This window comes from Gorilla gorilla, chromosome 18 (assembly GCF_029281585.2).
Source record: "Gorilla gorilla gorilla isolate KB3781 chromosome 18, NHGRI_mGorGor1-v2.1_pri, whole genome shotgun sequence".
Lineage (NCBI taxonomy): Eukaryota > Metazoa > Chordata > Mammalia > Primates > Hominidae > Gorilla > Gorilla gorilla.
The window spans coordinates 69,604,887-69,621,640 of record NC_073242.2 but is presented as its reverse complement, the minus strand read 5'-3'; the positions used below and the strand labels follow the sequence as shown (position 1 = coordinate 69,621,640).

The 16,754-nt window shown below is 37.3% G+C and overlaps 1 pseudogene; it reads left to right on the top strand.

The window, feature by feature from the left end:
• The first annotated feature begins 8,702 nt into the window (after positions 1-8,702).
• On the top strand, positions 8,703-10,062 carry LOC115933459 (50 kDa spicule matrix protein-like; annotated as a pseudogene).
• The last annotated feature ends 6,692 nt before the right edge of the window (positions 10,063-16,754 follow it).

The window sequence follows — 16,754 nt, the reverse complement described above, 5'->3', positions numbered from 1 at the left end:
CAGAAAAGTTAAAGTTCTGAAATCGAAGTATGAACACAGAGCAAAATATATTGTAAACATACAGACAGATCTAAATAAAAAATTAGGTGTTGAAACAAAAATATATTTAAAATTAGATAAGCACTGCAATATGTACGTTAGGAAGCAAATTATTAGGGCTGAAGTATTCAAAGACCCCTTAATTGTCTGACAAGAGCAGAAAGGTGAGTATGACGTTGCAACTCTTTATTTATTTATTTATTTATTTATTTTAAGAAGGAGTCTCACTCTTTCGCCCAGGCTGGAGTGCAGTGGCACCATCTCGGCTCACTGCAACCTCTGCCTTCCAGGTTCAAGCAATTCTCCTGCCTCAGCCTCCTGAGTAGCGGGGATTACAGCCACGTGCCACAATGCCTGGCTAATTTCTGTATTTTTAGTAGAGACGGGGTTTCACCATGTTGGTCAGGCTAGTCTCCAACTCCTGACCTCGTGATCCACACGCCTCGGCCTCCCGAAGTGTTGAGATTACAGGCATGAGCCATGCGGGCGACCGACTTTGGAACTTTAATAAATTCACTGGACATTATGCATTTCTCTGTTGTTATTTTTGAAAACAATAAAAATAAAGTCATAATTTAAAAACAAGAAGACAGAAACTGATAGGAGAAAATGAGACATTATATATATATATGCAACAAATTAATAAAACGAATTAAGTATAAATGATCAAAGATTAACTTAAACCTAAGTAGACAATGTTTTTGTTAAAATACAAAGATTGGCAAAATTAAAAAAACCATCTCTATCATAATTACAAGAGAGGCAACTAATATATAAATTTACAGAAACTTTGAAGTTCAAACAATACAGATACTGTGTATATATGATATACATACAAACATACTACATGAATATAATTTTTTAAAACTTGCTATATAGACAAAATAGAATGTAAGTTAGAAACACTTATTAAAATAAGTTAGTCTAACCAGTGTGACAAAAGTTTTAAGTTATTAAGAAGATGTGATGACTTAAATGTGCATTAGCCTGATACATATATACATATATACACACACACCACACACTCTCTCACATACACGCACACACGTATTTAGAGAGAGAGTCAAATTATATAAAGCAAAAATATCAGAAAGTAAGTAGAAATGAATAAGCTCTCAAATCATTATAGACATTTCAAACACATCTTTCAGTAATACATAAAAGAAAAAATTAAAAGAGTAAGTTTTAAAAAAAGCTAGTGGATTTTAAAAAGGGCAAATGTTATATAAGAAACATGAATATTATAATTCATGTTATTTTCATGTTCATAGAGAATACTTACAAAAATTAACATTTTCTAGACCATACCACAAATTCAAACAATTTTCACGGAAATGACGTGACACAGAATATATTTCTTAAACAAACAGCAATGAAGGTAGATAACAATACAAAAAAGAAAGCTAGAAACTTAGGTCTAATAATATTGGTTCGAAGCTATTTTAATGAATATTGAAATATTTTAAAGTCAATACAAATGAACCAAACACTTTTGTAAGGCCACTAAGATGCATGTGTAATGTGTAATGCCTCCTTTTATAAGGAGTAAATCTGTAACATCACCTGGACTATTTGACAACTGCAAAGTGAATGTGAGAAGGAGAGAAACAGTGAGAGAGAAAGAGAGATAAAACCAGTAAAATAAACATAAAGAATGAAGGAAATAGCCAGGCGCCATGGTTCACACCTGTAATCCCAGCACTTTGGGAGGCCGAGTCAGGTGGATCACCTGAGGTCAGGAGTTTGACAACAGCCTGGTCCAACATGGAGAAACCCACTCTCTACTAAATATACAAAAATTAGCCTGGCATGGTGGCATGTACCTGTAATCCCAGCTACTCGGGAGGCTGAGGTGGGAGAATTGCTTGAACCTGGGGGTTGGAGGTTGCAGTGAGTTGAGATCACGCCACAGCACTCCAGCTTGGGCGACAGAGCAAGACTCCGCCTCAAAAAAAAAAAAAAAAAAAAGGAGGAACCAGTACATGAAAAAGCAGAATTAAAGCAACTGAGTATATATTTAAAAATGCAAAAGCCCACTTTTTCAGAAAAATATTAAAATATTAAATATAGCAAATATCTAGGTAGAGTGATGGAGAAAAATACAGAAAATGCACAAAAAACCAATTACCTGGAATGCGAAGGTTACAAAACGTCAGCAGTTGTAGATTTTAAATAAGCAATGACTTTGAGTTCAACCATGATTGGGTATATTGAAAAGAATCTCTCAGAAAAAAAGAAAAAGAAAACTGTTATAAAGCTATGTACAAAATGTTAAGCACTATTAAAGTCTTCCAATTCTACCAGTTATGGAGTTATTGGTCTTGGACTAACTCTCCTGAAAAGAAACAAAACAAAACAAAACAAAACTAAACTAAAAACCTGGATAAAATAGCCTACCGTGGGCACTGGCAATGCAACCAAGCAGGTAGGGCATGGGTGCTACATTCTCTTTGTCAGAACACAAAGCATTCATACGTTCTTCTCACCCTCACTCTCACCTTTTAATCTTAGATCTACTATTAAATGTATTCAACATTACTATCAATCCTTTGGTCAAAATTTCTTTACTCACATTTTGCTTGATGCACTTGGATAGACTGTTCAAGAAAGTGTGAGTAGTGAATTCCTCAAACTCTTGCATATTTAAAATTACATTTTTGAACTTTGATACTTGAAGTGTATCTTGGGTAACGGGTGGGCTTTAAGCCAATTTTGGCATACAAGGGGTTGAGTTTATTAGGCATCAGCAACTCTGAAAATCGTGGGGATGCAGGCTTAATTTCAACACTATTCTAAATACTTGAAAGATATTACATAATTCCTTAATAAACTCCTGTGTCTATCAATGGTTCACATTAGCTCAATATCCATGATTAAACATTTATAAAATCAAGGCACTCTTATTTAGTGGAGACTTGCTGGCTATTCTATGAGAGGAGGTATTGTTATTGTAATCTCATCCTCTCATAAAAGTGTATCATATTACTCATAACCAGCCCTTCATATTCTATTCCTATTTTGGTATTTTAAAATAAGATATCTTTGAAACACTTCAATTCAAAGAGGTAATCTGAATAGTTTTTAAAATGTCAATGAAATGCCATTTCTTCATGCTTGAACAAATAAAAATTGACTAAAGTGCTTATCTTCAAACTTTCTGGAACATTTTTTATCTAAATTCTAAGAACAATCACAATAGGTTTTAACCACAAATGTGAGAATGTTCTAAATGTTAGGGTGGAAAAATTTTAAAAATAATTTTATAGTAATTTTTTTCATCATAGTGATAGTGTGCTAAATTTTTTTAAGTCAAATATTTCTGTGGACATTTAAATCAAGATCCTAAGAAGCTGTTTTAAGTCCAAAATTTAGTTTCATATACAATGATATTATATATATATATTTGCATATAAAATTAATATATGTGAGCCATATTTCATAGTTGAGAGATTATTATTTCAAAGATTCTTGATTATATAAAATGCCAATTACTTATAGGCACACATGCTTTAAATAATTACAAAGGCAGCTGTGGATGATTCTACTCTTGCTACTGGCATTTATATGGACATCATATTATGGTCTGAAGAATATTTAGACAAATTTATCCCTCATATGATCAGAAGAACAATGCAAGATAGTTTACATCTGAAAGAAAAAAAATCTTTATATGGCTCTGAAAGCCTAAATCATTAACAACTTGAATAATAATTAGCATAAAAATACACAAACATGCCCTCTTCCTAGCATTAAGTACACAGTGATAAGAGAATCAAAGCATGTGGCTATGTGCATGTTTATATTTCAAGACGCAGAGCACTCCATTCCTCTTCTCTGCCCTTTCTAGATGGCACAATTCCTCATGAATCTAAGTGCAGTCATAGGGTGGATTAGAGTGACCTGCCATTTGTTTGCAACTGATCTCTATTTTGGAAGTAATTAAAGTAAAAATATATTTTTAAAAGATAATTTCAAATTTCAGTGCAAACTAGCATGGTTTCACCCCTTTTCTTTGTAACATTTTTTCTAAGGTTGGAAAAGTAAGGTAGGCTTTAGTACGATTTTTAATAATGAGTTTTCAAAGTGAGACGCAAAATGGTGGCGCCAACACATTTCAGGTCTGCTACATTTTGAATACACTTACTGGAGAAAAGACCTTCTCCTCATTTTTCTCTTACAGGAAAGGAAATAACATGTACAGTTGACCCTTAAGCAACATGGAGATTGGGGTGCTGGCCCCACTGCACAGTAGAAAATCCACTATAACTTTGACTCCCCCAAAACTTAACTACTAATAGCCTACTGTAAGCCTTACAAATAACACAAGCACTCAATTAACCCACATTTAATATGTTATATGTCTTATATACTGTATTCTTAACAAACATGCCAGAGACAAGAAAAAGAAAATCAGAAGGAAAATATATTTACTAGTTATTAAATGGAAGTAGATGATCAAACAGGTCTTCATCCTCATCCTTTTCATGGGTAGGGTGTGGAGAAGGATGTAGAATTGTTGGTTTTGCTAAGTGGACCTGCACAGTTCAAACCCCTATGGTGCAAAGGCCACCTGTATAGCCATTGAATAGCAATTTATTTTTAGAAATTAACCTCACTAAAATACTCTCAGAAGGATGCCAAGAAAAAAATGAATAAGTATTTTTGGTTCATCTATTTCATCATTTCATTTCATTTCCTCATTTCATCATTTCATTTCATTCATCTTTTCATTTCATCATTTCATTTGATCATTTCATCTCATCATTTCATCTCATCACTTCATTTCATCATTCCGTTGCATCATTTCATCTCAACATTTCATTTCATCATTTCACTTCATCTCATTTCATCATTTCATTTCATGATTTCATTTCATCTCATCATTTCACTTCCTCTCATCATTTCATTTCATCTTTTCATCTCGTCATTTCATTTCATCAATTCGTCATTTCATTTCATCATTTCATCATTTCATTTCATTTATTTCATCATTTCATCATTTCATTTCATCATTGCATCATTTGACTTCATTTCATCATTTCATATCATTTCATCATTTAGTCTTTTCATTTAACCATTTCATCATTTCACCTCATCATTTCATTTCCTCATTTCATCATTTCATTTCATTTCATCCTTTCATCATTTCATCTCATCATTTCATCCTTTCATTTCATTATTTCATTTCATCATTTCATCTCATCATTTGCATTTCCTCATTTCATCATTTCATTTCATTCATCATTTCATTTCATCTCATCTTTCCATTAATTCATCTCATGATTTCATTTCATCTCATCATTTCATTTCATCTCATTTCACTTCATCTTTTAATCTCGTTTCATTTCATCATTTCATTACATTTCATCTTTTATCTCATCATTTCATTTGATCATTTCATCTCCATCATTTCATCATTTCATTTCATTATTTCATCATTTAATCATTTCACTTCATTTCATCATTTGATTTCATTTCACCATTTCATATCTTGTTTTCATTTTATCATTTGAACTTTTCATTTCATTTGATCATTTCATCATTTCATTTCATTTCATTTCATTTCATCATTTTACTTCATCATTTCATTTCATCATTTCATTTCATCATTTCATTTCATTTCCTCATTTCATTTCACCATTTCATCATTTCATCATTTCATTTCATCATTCCATTTCATCATTTCATTTCATCATTTCATTTCATCTCATCATTTCATCCTTTCATTTCCTTATTTCATTTCAAGTCATCTCATCGTTTCATTTCATCATTTCACTTGATCTCATCATTTCATCATTTCATCTCATGATTTCATTTCTTCTCATCATTTCACCTCATGACTTCATTTCATCTCATCAATTCAACTTTTCATCTCCTCATTTCATTATTTCATTTCATTTCATCTTTTCATCTCGTCATTCATTTCATTTCATCATTTCATTTCATCAATTCATCATTTCATTTCCTCATTTCATCATTTCATCATTTCATTATTTCACTTCATCATTTCATTCCATCATTTCATATCATTTCTTCGTTTCACCATTTCATTTCATCATTTCACTTCATTTCATCATTTCATTTCAACATTTCATCATTTCATCATTTCATTTCTTCATTTCATCATGTCGTTTCATCATTTCATCATTTCATTTCATTTCGTGTTTTCATCATTTCATTACATTTCAGTGATACATGTATTTAAGTGCTAATGCGATGCCCAGGAGACACCCTATTTCCCTTTGTAAAACACCTCCTTCAACAAAAAGCAACCTCTCATGGCTGGCTAAGTCTACAGGGATACCAGCCTCTCTTCAACCACCCAATTTCATTTAGAATCTCAAACAGCACCTCAGTTTCATAAAAACCTAAAACATAAACACAACACTTGGTTGTAAGTGAGCCAACAGTTTCTTGTCTCTTTCTCTGCTCAAGGCTTAAGGCCATGTCTCCCCAACTACTTTCAGTGGAAGAAAAGATCCCCTGAACAAATAAATTTGAGAACTTTTGTTGCAGGGCTTCTCAGAACCTTCAAAACACAAATCCTCATCTGCAGGGATCTTCAGGAGGGAGATGGCTGATGCAGCACAACTTTCTTTCACAGAAGCATCTTGCAGAATACAGTATGAGATACAGAAAGGCTGCATTGAGTCTTTTTAAGGGCCTGGGCCTTGGCGGGGGTGGGGTAGGAGCTCTCCAGATAGCATCTAATCAGTGGAAACATTCAGGTTGCATTTTTTTTTCCTTACTGGCAAAACTGTGCGTGCACCATGAATGAAGCTGGTCTCCCTTATCCATATCAAAACTAAACCCTAATTATTTGGCTAAATTGGGACTCAACACCTCCAGGAGCCATGCAGAAGAAAGCCCCACCACACTTTAAAGTAGCTTACCTCATCATATTTGAGGAAAGCAAAACACTTATGACCAGTATGCTGCTAATACATGTCTACAGATAATGATGTAGGAAAAATTATTTTTCCCAATCATAGGTGGCATAGTCCGCATTTTGCATTATGCTTCCCCCCCTTTTTTAAATTTGAAACACAGGTCTTTTCCTCTTCTTTTTTTAAATTTTAATTTAATTATACAAGACAGAGTCTCAGTATGTTGCCCAGGCTGGTCTTCAACTCCTGAGCTCAAGCGATACATCCATCTCTGCCTCCCAGAGTGCTGAGATTACAGGCCTGAGACACTGTGCCCGGCCTTAAACACAAATCTTAATTCATTCTTACAATTATCCTGAAGTTAGAAAAATGAAAGGGGAAGAAACATGGCAAGCAGGTAGGCTGACTTCGGCTTCATTATTTGAAGGACAGTTTGCTCCGTTAAAACACACTACTGCCCACAAACGCCAAGACAACAGAAAAATACAGACTTACATAAATAGATTTTATATGTGACAGCAGTTTGAATGGAGACTTTTTCAATGCAGATGACAAACAGCTGTGCTTGAGAATAAATGACAACGAATTGTTTTTGTCTCAACAGCTGTCCTGAGAGCATGTCTCTACATCTCTACCTGCATTCTGGAATCAGGGAGAAAGCCAAAACGGACAACAAGACACTAGAACAGCCGTGTCCAACCCTTTGACTACAAGGACTTTTCCGCCTATCTGTGGTGGTGGGTATCATGAAAATTATGCACAAACCTTTTTTTATTTTTTAAGCTCATCAGCTATCATTAGCAGTAGTGTATTTTATCTGTGGCCCAGGAGAATTCTTCTTCCAATGTGGCCCTGAGAAGCCAAAAGACTGGACACCTGTGCACTAGATCAAAAGGCTACTCCATCTGGAAGCAATTGTAAAGAATTTCTGACATTATCTTGGCATGAAAACCAATGGATAGTGGGACAGAATGCAAAATCTTCAAAAATATATATCTATTTTTTTTTTGAGTCAAGGTCTTGCTCAGTGGCCCAGGCTGGAGTACACTGGTGAGATCACAGCTCAGTGCAGGCTCAAGTGCTTCTCCCACCTCAGCCACAGTAGTAGCTGGGACTACAGATGCGCACAACCACCTCTGGTTAATATTTTATTTTTTGTAGAGACGTGGTCTCACTATGTTGTCCAGGTTGGTCTCAAACTCCTTGACTCAAGGGATCCAGGACAGGGTAACAGGTGTGAGCCACCACACCTGGCCATGTGCATGAACTTTTAAGACAAACACAAGGCCCCATGAAAGTTAAGGTTTTCTCAACTAATTTCCAGGGGATCTTTTGGTGCAAGGATGAGAAGCCCTTAAAAGTACACAGACAACTCCAAAGATTCAAGACAGTTCATTCGGGCTGAGCCAGCCCACTGGGCAGACTGACCTTCAAAAAAGGCCCACCCATGACATACACCAGATGGCTCTCCAAGAATCTCTTCAGTCCTCAGGGTCCCTAAGGTACTGGACAGAGCTAGGAAAGCAAACCCATCTGCTTCTTCCTGCAGGAAACCCCTTGAGGTCAAGACCCCCACAATCAGACAAGGATGGAGTGGCTCAGCCTCAGTCAACAGGCCAGACTCAAAGTTGTATAATGTCTTAACCAAGGGTGCGGGCCTCCAGGTCTGACTCCCAACTCAGTTCTCCTTTAATAACCACACTTTGTTAATTCTCCTTAACAGGGGTTCCTGGCAAGTTAGTTCTCACTCAGGCCTTCAGTTTCCTCACCTACAAGATGAGAGGGCTGGACCAGATGGAAATTCTGGGGGTAAGGGGATGTCCGTGTGCAGCCAAACCCCTCCACGGGACCCTGGAGCCTCTATCCCAGTTCCCACCATGCACCCGCCCCACAAATCCTGCCCAAGGTGAGGGCTGGCCCCGGGTCCTCCAGCTACCGCATCAGCGAGTGCAGGAGGGAGGGAAAGTCTCCAAGGGAGTGACGCGGGCTCAAGGATGCAACTCGGCCAGGAGTGAAATGGGGCCCTGAGGGTGGTGTCCAGGCTGCTCCTAGAGCCCAGCCAGGGTCCCCAAACCCCTTATCTCCAGGGTCTGTATCTCCTGCTGGGTGAGGTCATTGGACACAGCGCACTTGGTGCACAGCCCGTGTAGGCTGCCAATGGAGAGGCCGATGAGCTTTTGGAGTTGCCCCTACTGCTGCAGCGCCCGGCTGGCCGCGGCCCCTGTGCCACCCTCCGAGGCCTTCGTATCACCCCCGCCACTGCCCTACTTCTCTCCCATCGCCTCCGCGCACAGCGCTGCTCTATGCAGGCCACAGCAGCCAAGGCAGGGAGCCCAGGACTCGGGCGCCTAGGCAAGGAACCCCCGAGTTGGTAGAGCTGGACCAGGAGTGCCCCTCAGCACTACCATTGCCAGGACGCCAGTAGAGCTGGCAGCGGAGTCTGCCCTTCCCTCCCTCAGAGCCGCGGTGGCTGAAGCAAAAAGCCGAGGTGGAATAAAGCCCCGTCAGTGGGCACAAAAAGCAGCGGCGGTGGGGGCAAAAAGCCAGGGTGGCGGGGGCAAAAAGCCACGTCGGTGGGGGCAAAAAGCCGCGATGGCAAAAAGCCATAGCGGCGAGGGCAAAAAGCCACAAAAAGCCGCGGCAGCGGGGGCAAAAAGACGCAAAAAGCCGGGCCGGCGGGGGAAAAAGTTGCGGTGGCAAAATCCGTGGCGGTGGGGGCAAAAAGCCACGGCAGCGGGGAAAAAAGATGCAAAAACTGCGGCGGTGGGGGCAAAAAGCCTCAAAAAGCCACGGCAGCGAGGGCAAAAAGCCGTGGCTTAGGGGACAAAAAGCCGCGATGTCAAAAAGCAGCAAAGGCTGGGGCAAAAAGCCGCGGCGGCAAAAAGCCGTGGCGGCAAAAAGCCACAGCAGTGGGGGGCAAAAAGATGCAAAAAGCCACGGCGGCGGCGGCAAAAAGCCGCGGAGGCATGGGCAAAATGCCGCAGCGGTGGGGATCAAAAAGCCACAGTGGCGGGGCCAAAAAGCCAGGGCGGCGGGGGCAAAAAGCCGTGGCGGCAAAAAGCCACGGTGGCGGAGGCAAAAAGCTGCCACGGGAGAAAGCCACGGCGGCGGGGGCAAAATAGTGGAAATGGGGTAGAAGGCCCGCACAGCTTGGCATTGCTGTAGTGTGATGTGATAGGAAAAGTGCAGCTGAAGACAAAAAAAGATGTAAGTAGGCTTGACTCAGTGCAGCTAAGAACCCAGATGTTATCTTGAGGGAATTAACTAATAAGCAGTTTAAATCAGAATGGTGTGTTCTGATTTGTTTTTTGTACGTTCACATTTGGCAGGCATAGATACTGTTTGAAGAGAGGAAAGTCAGTAGATAGAGGTAACAAACTTAAATATGTGCCAAGTCTAGAAACAACAGACTAGGGGGATAAGGACCTTTCAAAATAAAATGCAAGATTTGAAAACTGATTGGCTGGGGGATGACGAAAAGGCAGGTCTTTAAGGTCAATCCCTGTTTTGCTTTAAGTTGTCAGGTGGTGGTTTTATCACATACTGTAGAATATGTCATCTCAGTTTTGAACATCTTGAGTTAAATTGTCCTAACATATCTTATGAATTTGATTTTCTTCCCTGGGAAGCTAATATTTCAAAAACTTAAAGAGTATAGACTTCCAACTTGTATTCAATTTATAAAATTATCCCTAGGCTGCTGGTTTCAGGAGGAGGCTCATGAATATTCTATTTGCAGAGAATGTATCAGGAGTTAACAACAGCTTCAATATTTGTGGACGACCAGTTAACTAAGCCACCTCTTAGTGTCTTCAGATGGGAAATCTTAGCTGAAGATATTCAATAATGAACCAACAGTGACTAAAAAATTCAATATTTAAGTATATTTCATTGTAATTAATTTGAATTTAAGTAGCCATGTACAGCTAGTGTTTACTACATTAAACAATGCAAATAAGAGGAAAAATTAATAACCATCTCTAATACCACATGCCAAAATCCTCATCAATTTATTCTAGCTAAAGGAGTTTATCAGAAGCAGCAATTGAAAGCACCAACTAAACCAGCTGGGGTCAATTCACTGTCATTCTCTCAGAACCATCTCTTCTCTGAACAAAAGAAGTAGAAGAGTTAATTGTGAATCTGCATTTTCCTTGCCTATTTTAAGGTTTTGATGTTGACACTAATTTGTGAAATCCCTCCTGTGGTGTGATATTTCATTTTCCTTGCTTTTTGTTAGGACAAGACTGCTTCAGCTCTTAATTTAAAATTATGTTTCTCCCTCCTAGGTTGAGTGAACTTAGAATGCATTCTCTGAGATATCCAAGTTTTTGTTAATATGAATTTGGGGGAAAAAGCATACTTAATTAGCTAAGACTTCTTATTCTAGGCTTGACCCTGTGTTCAACATCTTTTGAATTCATAGTTGCATAGGCTGCTCTCTGACACTGGTTAGTGATCTGGAAGCTATATTAACGTTAGGGGAGGTGGTGTATGAGCATTAGAGGTATCCTTGCAAGGAAAGACTTGTCTTATCTCAATACATCTTTTTTTTTTGCACACAAGATAGTCAATGTTTGAGTCTTCTAAAATCTTCCTATTTCCAAGTTGCAGAGTACCATTGATTCCTAAACGAAGATCTAATTTTTGACGCAGAGACATGGCAAGGTAGTGAATCACCATTATAATTTAACAATCTTCAAGATAAAATTATCTCTCTGACATTTAGATTTTGCCCAGTTATTAAGATATTTGGCTGTTTCGTTAAGAATGGAAGACTCTAGTCTCTTGAGCAGAGACTATAAAGGCCTCAGATGATCACTTTTAATTTTATGCTCTTTTCTTTAACATCTTCAACACAGTTGGAAGCAGCCGATATTCCCCAGAGTTGTTGTGTTTTTGAAACCAAATGCATGGTTCAGTGGTAGAAAACTGGGTTGATCCAAGCTGTTTTCAGTAAACACTTCATTTTGGGTGACCTAATTCATATTAAATAATCTCTAGATCCTGTCTTCAAAACTAACTAGCTAAGATAACCTACCCTAGATTTTCCCCTTTTAGGGTCTGTTAGCTGCAGTCACTTTTGTGAAAATGATTGCAAAGAAAAAATAGAGATGTAGATGGGGAAAATGTTTTGACTAATTTAAGCATAGTGGTATTTCATATGAGAATTTATGTTACACACATTTGAAAAGTACAATGGAGTCTCCTGGTTGAGCTTTTAAAAAAAATAGCGTTTAGGCTAAAAAGGGAAGTGCTACCTCTCCTAAAATCAGAAAGATGTTACAGTAATTCTCCATTCTCTAGAATTGTCAGGAAGCTCCTTTGTGATGATTTACTTTTGCTCTTGGGAGTGTGAGCCTGTGTAGTCGTGGAACCATCAATTAGAATGATGGCTTTCTGATCCCAAAGTCATTCGTTCTGAAAGCGATATTTTTCATAAATTTGAAAGTGAGAAGTTTTGATCTTGCCATTCCCAAGTAACTCTCTTAATAAGAGGCATCAGCTTGCTTCAGTGACAGCTGTCACCCTCCAGTGCTGAGAGTCATCTTTGAGTTCTCCACTTCACTCCCTACACTCCAATTTAGCTGCAGTTCTCTTGGCCAGTCCTACGAAATACATCCATGGCCTAACGACTTCTCACCACTAATACCACTCATACTCACAACATTCTCACCTAAGTCACTACCTTTTTTCTCTGGATTACAATAGCCTCCCAATTTATTTTATATTCCTATCGCATTTAAAATTAATTCAGAATAATCCCATGATTATCAAAACCCTACATGCTCTTCCACAACATGATTTACTTACAAGATATCTCTTCAACTTTTTTTCACTGTACTGGACTGGTGACTAATAGTCATATTTTTGTTTTTGCTCAAAAAGTCTTGACTTGTAAATTTTTCAGTTTCTCCTTTATCCACAGGTAACTCTTTCCTCATAAGACGAATTGCTTGTTTCCTTGAGTTCTGCTCTCAAAGATACCCTTCATTTTCTACCTAATATTAATAACTTTAGTCACTCATTATTCCATTACTATGCTCTATAGTGTATACAATTTCTGTTCTTTGCCATGTTATTAAATTATTTATTGGTTCCAGTAATGTATTCCATAAATATTGTACACATAAAAATTATGTTATTTTTATTGCTGTATGCTCAGCTGCCCAATAACAGTTTGAGGATTTACATATTTGTTAAATGCACAAATACATTCTTTCACAAATATTAGTTTAATAATTTTATATTAAACTCCCTATATACTTACAATATGAATTAGATAATTCAGAATAAACATTCCATTGGAAAAAAACTAAACAATTTGTTATAAAACATCCTTAAAAGCATCAGAAAGTTAATACAGCAATGAAGAATTACAGCACCAAATTTAGAATGGTATGGAGGCCTGTTTGCGAGGCTTATGTTTGGGTTATCTCTTTACTTAGAGTGATTATAAATCTCAAAAGAGAACTAAAGGGAGAAATAACCATATCAATTCACATGGCAAGGGTATTTAAACATCTCTTAGTAATTGAGAAAATTAAAAGAAAAGAAAAAAGAGAAAGGGAGAAAGAGAAACAGAGCGAAAGGGATAATAAAGGAGAGAAAGAAGAAGAGAAAGGAAGAGGAAGAAAAGTAAAAAGGAGGAGGAGGGAGAGGGAGGAAGAAAGAAAGGTGAAAAGAAAGAATGGTAAAGTTTTTAACAACAAAATGTATCCTTCTAGAATATGAATGTTGGTCTATTTGATGATGTCCCACAGATTCCTTAGTCTCTGCTCATTTTTTATTTTTTATTCTTTCTATTTCTCTGAGTCAGTATTTTCCATTTTCTTATCTTCAAGCTCATGACTTCTGTGTGTGCAAATATACTCTTAAATCCCTCTGGTGATTTTTAAATTTTTATCATTGTAGTTTTCCACTCCAGAATTTCTGTTATCTCTTTGTTGATATTCCTACTTTTTAATATTTTTTCTGATTTCTTGATTTATTTGTTTATGTTTTCCTTTTGACATTTGAGTATAATTAAGAAAGTTGTTTTAAAGTCTTCATCTAGTAAGTTTGATGTCTGTGTTTCCTTAAGGATATTTTCTGTCAATTTATTTTGTTCCTTTGAATGAGCCACACTTTCCCATTCTTTGTATGCCTTGTAACTTTTTTTGAAAACTGGACATTATAATAATTATAATTACTATGTGGTTGCTCTGTAAATCAGACTCCACCCCCTACAAACACACTAATGTTTTGTGGTTTTAAATTTTATTTACTTATTATATTGTTAAGGTTTTTATTTTTAGTGAAATTTTCCAAAGTGATTTACAAAACTGTTTGCTTTATAAGGTGTGGTCACTGAAGTCTTTTTGTTTCCTTAACAAACGTTAAGCTAATGTTTTGACAGTGATTTCCTTGTATGTCAGGAACTAAGCAAACAGGCAAATACAACAAAAACAAAAAGAAAAACAAGTAATCCTTATCCAGCAAAATATGTCTCTAGGCCATGCAGACTGGCTTAGTGCTGGGTTCTTTAAAGCCAGCACAAAGTGTGTGTTCACTCTTGCACTGAGTGAAGTTCAAGTTCACTCTTGCACAGAGCTTGCTCTGAGGGGAGGGATCAGCCAAGGTAAAAGTGTAGGGTCTTCTTATGACATTTGTCAGCAAGCGGCTTAACCTATGCATACATGTGACTTTCTAGACTCTCCCATGTATGTGAATGATTTTGAATGTCTTAGTTTTTCAAATACTCTTCTCCAACTTTTCTTCCTGTGCTGAAGGTGATCTACTATATGCGTAAACTCTAATTTTTGCCCTAAGCATCTGTGGTTTGTTAGGTCTCCTTGCAGAGTTTCTTAATAATGTCAATTCCTTATCTGTTCTGTATTCTAGCAACACAGAAAAAGAAAAGCCTTTCATTAGTCCTTTAGGTATCCCCCAGACCAGTCAGAACAGACACATAATAATTTTCGGGTAAGATCTTCTCTTGTTCCTTTGGACAATGGACCAGGGTTCCTCACGGGGAACGTGGGCTTCTGACACTTCAAAACTGCCAATTTGCTGGGTCAAAGGCAAGTTAAAAATGTCATAAAGTTTTCCAGTTGTCTTTTTCTTGAATCTTCTTTCGCTTGGCTGTTGTAATCTTTTGACCATTTTCCAGAGTTTTGGCAAAGTTTATTCGGACAGTTTCTCTTAGTTGTGTGATGTTTCTGTGGGGAAATGAAAGATTGCATCTGTCCCCATTGCCATTTTGCTGATGCTCCTCTTCTGCCAATTTTTGCTTCATGTTATTATGCTTTGTTATTAGTTCATGTATTAGTTTTCTAGGTCTGCCATAACCAAGTAACACAAACTGGGTGCCTTGAACAAAATAAATTTGTAGTCTTATAGTCCTGGAAGCTAAAAGTCTGAGATTGAGGTGTCAGCAGGGATGGTCCCTTCAAGGGCTATGAGAGAAAGTCTGTTCTATGCCTTGTTTCTAGCTTCTGGTGGTTTAGTGGCAGTCTTTGGCATTCCTTGGCTAATCTCTGCCCTCATAATCACATTGTACTCTCCCTGTGTGTATGTCTCCCTCTACTCAAATGTCTTCTTTTTATAAGGACATCAGTCATATTGAATTCAGGCTCATCTGATTTTATCTTAACTTGATCACCAGCAAAGAACCTGTTTCCTAATGAGGTCATATTCAGTGGTTAGGATTTCAGCATCTATATAGAGGAAACAATTTAGCTCATACCTGTGCATACATGATTGTAATAGCTATGTCTTCCTAAAGCGTTGACCCCCGTATTACTACAATATAAATTTTTAAAATCCTATTCACATTTTTAACAGTCTATATTGTGTGTTATGAGTATAATGAGTTCAGTGTTCTTATGATTGCTCTTTGCATGATATTTTTTGTCATCTTTTTACTTTCAATCCATTAGTATCCTTGCATCTCAGCATATATTGGGATCACTTGTTTTAATCCAGTCTGACAATCTCTGTCTCTTGATTGGATTTTAATCTGCTCACATTTAAGATTATAATTGGAAAAAAGATTATAATTGGTATAATTCTATTTATGTCTGCCATTTTACCGTTTGTTTTGTATACATCTCAAATATTTTTCTTTATTGTTTTATTTTGCAATGAATGAATATTTTCTAAAATAGGGAACTTTAGATTACTAATGAATTATTTTACTACATATTTTTGAGGATTTTTGTTGTTGTAAGTTTACCATATAGGTATATGGAAAATTAATTATTCAAATCATCTTCCAACTTATACTAGAGAAATTTTAGTAATTCAGAGAAATATCACTCTTATACGAATCTCTTTTATTTCCTCCATTTTAAAGTATGATCACTTTACACATTACATCTATTAAAGTTATAAAGCCAACAATACATTTTAGTAATTATTACTTTACCATCTAGAGTGATTACCTTATGACAATACATTTTTCTTCCAACTACCTCCTTTTTGATGTTACTGGAAAATATGTTATAGACATATTACATTTCTACATGTCAAATACTCAGCAATACATTATGCACATATTATCATTATTATTATCATTGAGACAGAGTCTCCCTCTGTCTCCCAGGCTGGAGTGCAGTGGCACAATCTCCGCTCACTGCAAGCTCCATCTCCCAGCTTCATGCCATTCTTCTGCTTCAGCCTCCCGAGTAGCTGGGACTACAGGCGCCTGCCATCACGCCCGGCTAATTTTTTGTATTTTTAGTAGAGACAGGGTTTCACTGTGTTAGCCAGGATGGTCTCGATCTCCTGGCCTCGTAATACACCCGCCTCGGCCTCCCAAAGTGCTGAGATTACAGGCATGAGCCA